Source organism: Melospiza melodia, chromosome 9 (genome assembly GCF_035770615.1).
Source record: "Melospiza melodia melodia isolate bMelMel2 chromosome 9, bMelMel2.pri, whole genome shotgun sequence".
Lineage (NCBI taxonomy): Eukaryota > Metazoa > Chordata > Aves > Passeriformes > Passerellidae > Melospiza > Melospiza melodia.
In genome coordinates, this window is record NC_086202.1 from 36,398,224 (window position 1) to 36,404,766 (window position 6,543).

The following is a 6,543-nucleotide window of genomic DNA, read 5'->3' on the forward strand; positions in this document are numbered from 1 at the left end:
GGCCGGGCCGCCCGCGGGACGCGGCAGCAGGAGAGCCCCGAGCCGGGCGAGTTTAACGTGAGGCGGCGCCGCTTGCCCGCCGTCAGGGAGCCGAGGCGCGCCGAACGCGCGGAGAGCGACTCCGAGTTCGGCCGAACCGAGCCGAGCACACAGAGCGGCTCCGAGTTCGGCCGAATGAAGCCGAGCCGCGCCGAGCGCACAGAGCAGCTCCGAGTTCGGCCGAAGCGAGCAGAGTACACAGAGCGGCTCTGAGTTCGACCGAATGAAGCCGAGCCGCGCCGAGCGCACAGAGCAGCTCCGAGTTCGGCCGAAGCGAGCCGAGCCGCGCCGAGCGCAGAGAGCGGCTCCGAGTTCGGCCGAAGCGAGCCGAGCCGCGCCGAGCGCAGAGAGCGGCTCCGAGTTCGGCCGAAGCGAGCCGAGCCGCGCCGAGCGCAGAGAGCGGCTCCGAGTTCGGCCGAAGCGAGCCGAGCCGCGCCGAGCGCACTGAGCGGCTCCGAGTTCGGCCGAAGCGAGCCGAGCCGCGCCGAAGAGGCGAGTCCAGCCGAATGCAGCCGACAATAGCCGAGTTTAGCCGAGCAGCTGTGCGCCTTGAGGTGAGCGTGCATCATTGCCGGCTTGGGATTGAGTGAAATGCACTAAGGAAACCAACTTTGGGGAGGGAGGCAGGGAAATCCTCTCTTAACATTTACCAGTTCTTCCGTCAAACTCATCACGGCAGGACAGCGTGAGGACTGAAAGTGTAAGAAGATGTGGAGGGAAAAAGAATCTGACAGGAGCATCAAACGCACAAGTGCACGAATTTTGCTTTTTGCTTGGATGTAAACTCAGAAGTTGTAAGGAATTTGGGAATGAGAAAGGACATTTCAGAAGTAGAAGTTGTTGTTACAGTCCTGGCAAAAGCTTTTGTTCTAGCTAATAAAAGAAGTTAGCTTAAATTAAAAAAAAAAGTGTTGTTTTTTTCTTCACTATTATATTCATTGGTGGTATGTGGTGTGTTGTTTTATTTCTTGGTATTATTAACTCTGTGTAAATTGTTTTTTTGAGTGAAGCTAACTTTCTGGATGGGTTGGTTTCTATTTGAGGTAGGATTAATTTCAATAGGTTTCTTTCATAGACTTCTGATAGGCATTACTGGGATTTTGGTTTTGTTTAATGTATGTGAAATAAACAAAAAGGGCCAGGAGACTTCTTCTCCTGTGTAATGCCTTTATTAAAAAGTGATCAGCTCAGGATTGGGCGGCTCGACGGTCTGCAGCGTCCGTCGTCTCTCCCAAGGCGACTCAGAGGAGGAGGATATGCGCAGCTCTGTCCACTAGGGACAGAGCTGGGGGAAATCCAGTCCTCGTGGGAGCCTTTAGGGCATGATGTCCCCGTCAGATGTTACCTTAGTCCGGGTCTCGCTCCCCTCCCAGTCCTGGCCCGGGGGATCTCGAGGACAGGGTGAGGAACGACGAAGGTTTCCCGCATCTCTGCAGGCCCAGCACTCAGTTCCTCACGTCCAGACATCACTCTAGTCTCTCAACTCTTAGGTGGCTCATTGTTTTTGGGGTTTCTCCATGAGTTTGGAGATGGGGGTCCCACAAAGCATTCTGGTCTTGCGAGTCACTTTGCATAACCCCCCCCCACCTTCTCAGGTGTCTTCCCTATTCTGAGAAAGGTAAAACTTAGCTTCGGGCAAGGTCCCCACCCAGGAGAAGGGCCATTACCTCGCCCCAGCCAGGGCTTTTACTAATACAAAAACAACCATTAACGACAACGACCCGTGATTACAATAACAAAGGCCGCAGCCCAGCAGTAGTGGTAACTTTTTAAAACAAAAAAATATTAACCAAATTTTTGTTCATAACATATGTATAAACATACAGATTTGGTAGGGCCAGCTGGGCTGCTGGAGTTTTGAGTGTGAATTTATTAGATGGCTTTTGTTAAATACAGAATAATTATGTAAGGTAACAGCAAATTACCCAATTTATCCAGTAATGTAAACTTACCACAAAGTTTTATATTTTACCAGTTTTCTGTTCTTCTGCTCCAAGTAGCTGTTGCAAAAAAGAAAGCGCTGTTATTTTTCTGAAGAGTTTTCTTCTATAACAAGCCCTTTACTGCCCTTGAATGTGAGTCAGAGGAGCCAAACAGCTGCAGCTGCTCTGAGGGGTTGTTGGGATTTGCCCCCTCCCTTTTCCTGGGTGGCATGGGAACGAGAGGCGGGCACCATCAGGGGTATATTAACCCCAGCCGTGGCTGAGGGGCTTCATTCCCTCTCTGGGATGTGCCGGGGTAAGAGCTCTCCTCTCATTTCAGCAAAGAGGCTCTTTCAGCTCGTCTCAGCTTGTTTTCAGCAGGTGTTTCTGGGCATCTAAAGCACAGAGGCTGGGAAGATTCTGTGAAGTAAACAGCATGGAATACAAGGAGTATTTAGGTTCGTGATTTTGGCTTTTGTGTTTAGGAGTAGTAAGGTGCTTTTGTAATTTATAGTTTTGCTCTGGTTGTTTTTTGGTTGGATTTCTTTTGGTTGAATTTTTGGGTTTTTTTGTTTTCTTTTTGAGGTTTTTGGTTGATTTTTGTTGGTTTTTTGGATTTTTTGATGGTTTCTGTGGTTTTTATTTGTTTCTGTGGGGAGTTAGGTGTTTTGGGTTTTATTGATTTTGTAGGTTTTTGTTTGTTTCTGGTTTTGTTTCCTTGTTTGTTTTTTGGAATGTTTTCGTTTTTGTTTTTTGTTTTTTTTTTTTTTAATTGAGGAGTACAACTCCCTGAAATTCCAAGCTGTATCAAGCACAATATTTCTCTCAGCAGATTTATCATATCACAAGAGGGATCTGCCCAGTGTCCAAGATGATGTTTGAGATTGAGGCTTCAGGTGAGTTGAGGATTGTGACTGGGAGAGGGAGGGTGATCAGGTATCCAGTTAGGAGTTCTTGGGAGGGGGTTTGCAGGCAGCAGGGTGAGAAAGGGTGATTATTTGTTTATTTGAGGGCCCCCCCACACAAGGCTGTTCAGAAGCCTAGCAGAGGCATTCCCATGTCTTGCAGCACACAAGGTCATCCACTGTACTCACAGCAATGCCATTTAACTTTGCCTTTCTCTAACCCAGGTGCCACTCCTAATAAAGGCCACAGCCTTGGAATCAGGATTAAGCTGGAGCCTGAGGGAGCCAGGCACGCTCAGGAGAGGGCAAGTAGCTGTCTTGCTGGGATTTGGCCCACATAACTCTGAACTCATACATTGGCTTTGGTTTTCTTTATTGTAGCTGACTGTGAGGCTCACAGGCCATCATGGGGCCCTCTGAGGCAGACTCATTTCAGGTGCAGCGTGGATTCACATCACCCATCATGTAAAAGATAAGTCGGGGGCCACGGCTTGGAGATGGGAGAGTAGCAGGTTGGGAGTTCTTGGGGCAGATTTAAAAATTACCAGAGGGAAAAGCAATCTTCTCCAAGGACCTCTTAGGACAGCTAAAGGGAGAGGCTCTACTTTGGATGGCAGCTTTCAGGCGGGCAGTGCAGAACAGCTCCGGTGTGCGTCGTGTTGTCCGGTGTGCCGTGTTCCCTAGTGTGTCTTTGGGGTCCCTTTTGCCCTCTTCCCTCAAGGCCCTCACAACAAGCATGATGTGTCGTGTTTCATGTCCCCCTGTTTGTCCCGTTCTGTGTCACGGGTGCCTGCACACATCGGTGCTGGAGCTGTTCTGCCCTGCTGCATGGCGTGCTTCAGTAGGACAAACCATGGGGGAATTTGTGACGTGGGCTGTACTTGGGCTCTAGATGCTATTCCTAGATTGACATAAGGTGTTTGCAGCTTGTGAGTTACCCTGGTGGTGTTTGACATATGTTCTAACTTTCTTTCAGGTGCAGATGCGTTCCACGTGTGGCAGAGGGTCAGGGTTAGGAGGTGCCGGGCCTTCTTAGGAGCGCGGTGAGTAGCAGAGTGGTGGGATTTTGGCCGATGCGGTGCCAAGGTCAGGCACTGATGTTTGGTTCTCTTTAATCTAGCTATCTGAGAGACGCCAGCCCGGTGCCAGCAGGACCTTCCCAGGTGACGAGGTGGCCTTTCTATGCACCTGAGACGGACTGGCATCCCCAGATGTCTGAGAGATAAGTAGAGGGCTGTGACCCACAGAGGGGATGAAGGCATGGTGCTGGTTTGGGAATAACTGGGAGGGGTTTTTGAGTCCAATTTGGAGGTGGGGGGTGTTCATGAAGTGGCCCCTTAGGCCCCATAAAAGCCACGTCTCACTTTGGATCCCAGTGCTGAGGTGTGCAGGCCAGAGCAGTCGCGGTGTGTCTCGTGTCCTTTGTCTATTGTGCATTATGTGTTGTTTGTGTATGCCATGTCTTTTACCTTAGGGGGGCCTGTCAGAAACCTTGGCATCCTTGTTAGCATCTGTGATCTCTGCATTCCTTGTCCTGGCACCCAGGCCATAGAACTTTTGACTGGGGAGCTCAGACAGGCATCAGACTCTCTTCTCTCTTTGGAAGCATCCAGTCAGGTGTCTTGTCAGGTCTTGTTCTGAGCTGTAGTGACGGCTATGCCCCACCTGGATCCATTAGGGTGGATTAGGACTTGTAAAAATGTGAGGGCAGGCAGAGGATTCTGACCATAGGATTCCTAGGCATCAATCTTTGCTGTTCTTGGAATAAATCCTTCAGTTAGCATCTTCTTCCTTCAGGGTTCTCTGAGCCTCATCAGCTGACCGTCAGTTTGAACTCAGTCATCTCCCTTTGCGTTCTCTCAGTCCTTGCAGCCGTTTTCCTTGCCAAGAGATTTCTGTTCCTGTTGTGTCCCCGTTGTCTGTCCTGTCCCGTCTGTCCTGTGTCACGGGTGTCTGCACACATTTGTGCCGGGGCTGCTCTGCCCTGCCGCATAGCCAGCTGCAATAGTAGAAGTCCTGGAGACTTGGAACGTGTTATGCGGGGTGTAGTTGGACTCTAGGTGGGATTTGTCGATGGACACAGGATATCTGGAGCTCTTCAGTTATCATGCAACAGTTTGACTCTTGTCCTACCTTTTTTCTTCAGATTGAGATGGATTAAATCTGTGCCAGAGGGCCCCATCCCGTTGAGGGGATTGCCCCGAGCAGGTGAGGCCCCGTTTGTCTCTGCAGCAGAAGTGTGTATGGTGACTGTGTTACAGCACTGTTCTTTGTCTTTGTTTTTAGGAAATCAGTCTGGATACCGGCAGCCAAGGTGAGCAGCGGAGACAAGTGGTTGTTATTGCTCAGCTCTCAAGCACAACAATTTTTCAGTAGATTGATCGTGTCGCAAGAGAGATCTGCCCAGTGTCAAGGATGATGTTTGAGATTGAGGCTTCAGGTGATTGAGGATTGTGACTGGGAGAGGGAGGGTGATCAGGTATCCAGTTAGGAGTTCTTGGGAGGGGGTTTGCAGGCAGCAGGGCGAGAAAGGGTGTTTATTTGTTTATTTGAGGGCTCCCCCACACAAGGCTGTTCAGAAGCCTAGCAGAGGCATTCCCATGTCTTGCAGCACACAAGGTCATCCACTGCACTCACAGCAATGCCATTTAACTTTGCCTTTCTCTTACCCAGGTACCACCCCTAATGAAGGCCACAGCCTTGGAATCAGGATGAAGCTGGAGCCTGAGGGAGCCAGGCACGCTCAGGAAAGGGCAAGTAGCTGCCTTGCAGGGATTTGGCCCACATAACTCTGGACTCACACATTGGTTTTGGTTTTCTTTGTTGTAGCTGACCAAGAGGCTCATAGGCGCTCACGAGGCCCTCCGAGGCAGACTCATTTCAGGTGCAACGTGGATCCACGTCACCGATCATCCAAAAGATAAGTCGGGGGCCACGGCCTGGAGATGAGAGAATAGTGGGTTGGTAGTTCTTGGGGCAGATTTACAAATTAGCAAAGGGAAAATCATTCTTCTCCAAGGGCCTCTTAGGACAGCTAAAGGGAGAGGCTCTACTTTGAATGGCAGCTTTCAGGCGGGCAGTGCAGAACAGCTCCGGTGTGTGCCGTGTTCCCTAGTGTGTCTTTGGGGTCCCTTTTGCCCTCTTCCCTCGATGCCCTCACCACAAGCATGATGTGTCGTGTTTCACGTCCCCCTGTTTGTCACGTTCTGTGTCACGGGTGTCTGCGGGTATTTGTGCCGGAGCTGTTCTGCCCTGCTGCATGGCGTGCTTCAGTAGGACAAACCATGGGGAGTTGGAATTTGTGGCGTGCGCTGTACTTGGGCTCTAGATGCTATTACTAGATTGACATAAGGTGTTTGCAGCTTGTGAGTTATCCTGGTGGTGTTTGACATATGTTCTAACATTCTTTCAGGTGCAGATGCATTGCTTCCATGGCAGAGGGTCAGGGTTAGGAGGTGCTGGGCATTCCTAGAAGCATGGTGAATAGCAGAGTGGTGGGGTTTTGGCCGATGCGGTGCCAAGATCAGGCACTGATGTTTGGTTTTTTTTAATACAGCTGTTTGAGAGACACCAGCCCGGTGCCAGCAGGACCTTCCCAGGTGACGAGGTGGCCTTTCTATGCACCTCACAGGGACCGGCATCCTCAGATGTCTAAGAGATAAGTAGAGGGCTGTGAC

The 6,543-nt window shown here is 50.4% G+C and overlaps 2 long non-coding RNA genes across 2 annotated transcripts; both read left to right on the forward strand.

Annotated features, from left to right (window-relative positions):
* Nucleotides 1-2,341: 2,341 nt before the first annotated feature.
* Nucleotides 2,342-3,171, forward strand: LOC134421698 (uncharacterized). The gene is made up of 3 exons (XR_010028667.1): nucleotides 2,342-2,419; nucleotides 2,794-2,857; nucleotides 3,092-3,171. It is a non-coding gene; the product is annotated as an uncharacterized LOC134421698 (long non-coding RNA).
* Nucleotides 3,172-4,586: 1,415 nt separating this feature from the next.
* Nucleotides 4,587-5,622, forward strand: LOC134421699 (uncharacterized). Its single transcript, XR_010028668.1, has 3 exons — nucleotides 4,587-5,074; nucleotides 5,153-5,180; nucleotides 5,540-5,622. It is a non-coding gene; the product is annotated as an uncharacterized LOC134421699 (long non-coding RNA).
* The last annotated feature ends 921 nt before the right edge of the window (nucleotides 5,623-6,543 follow it).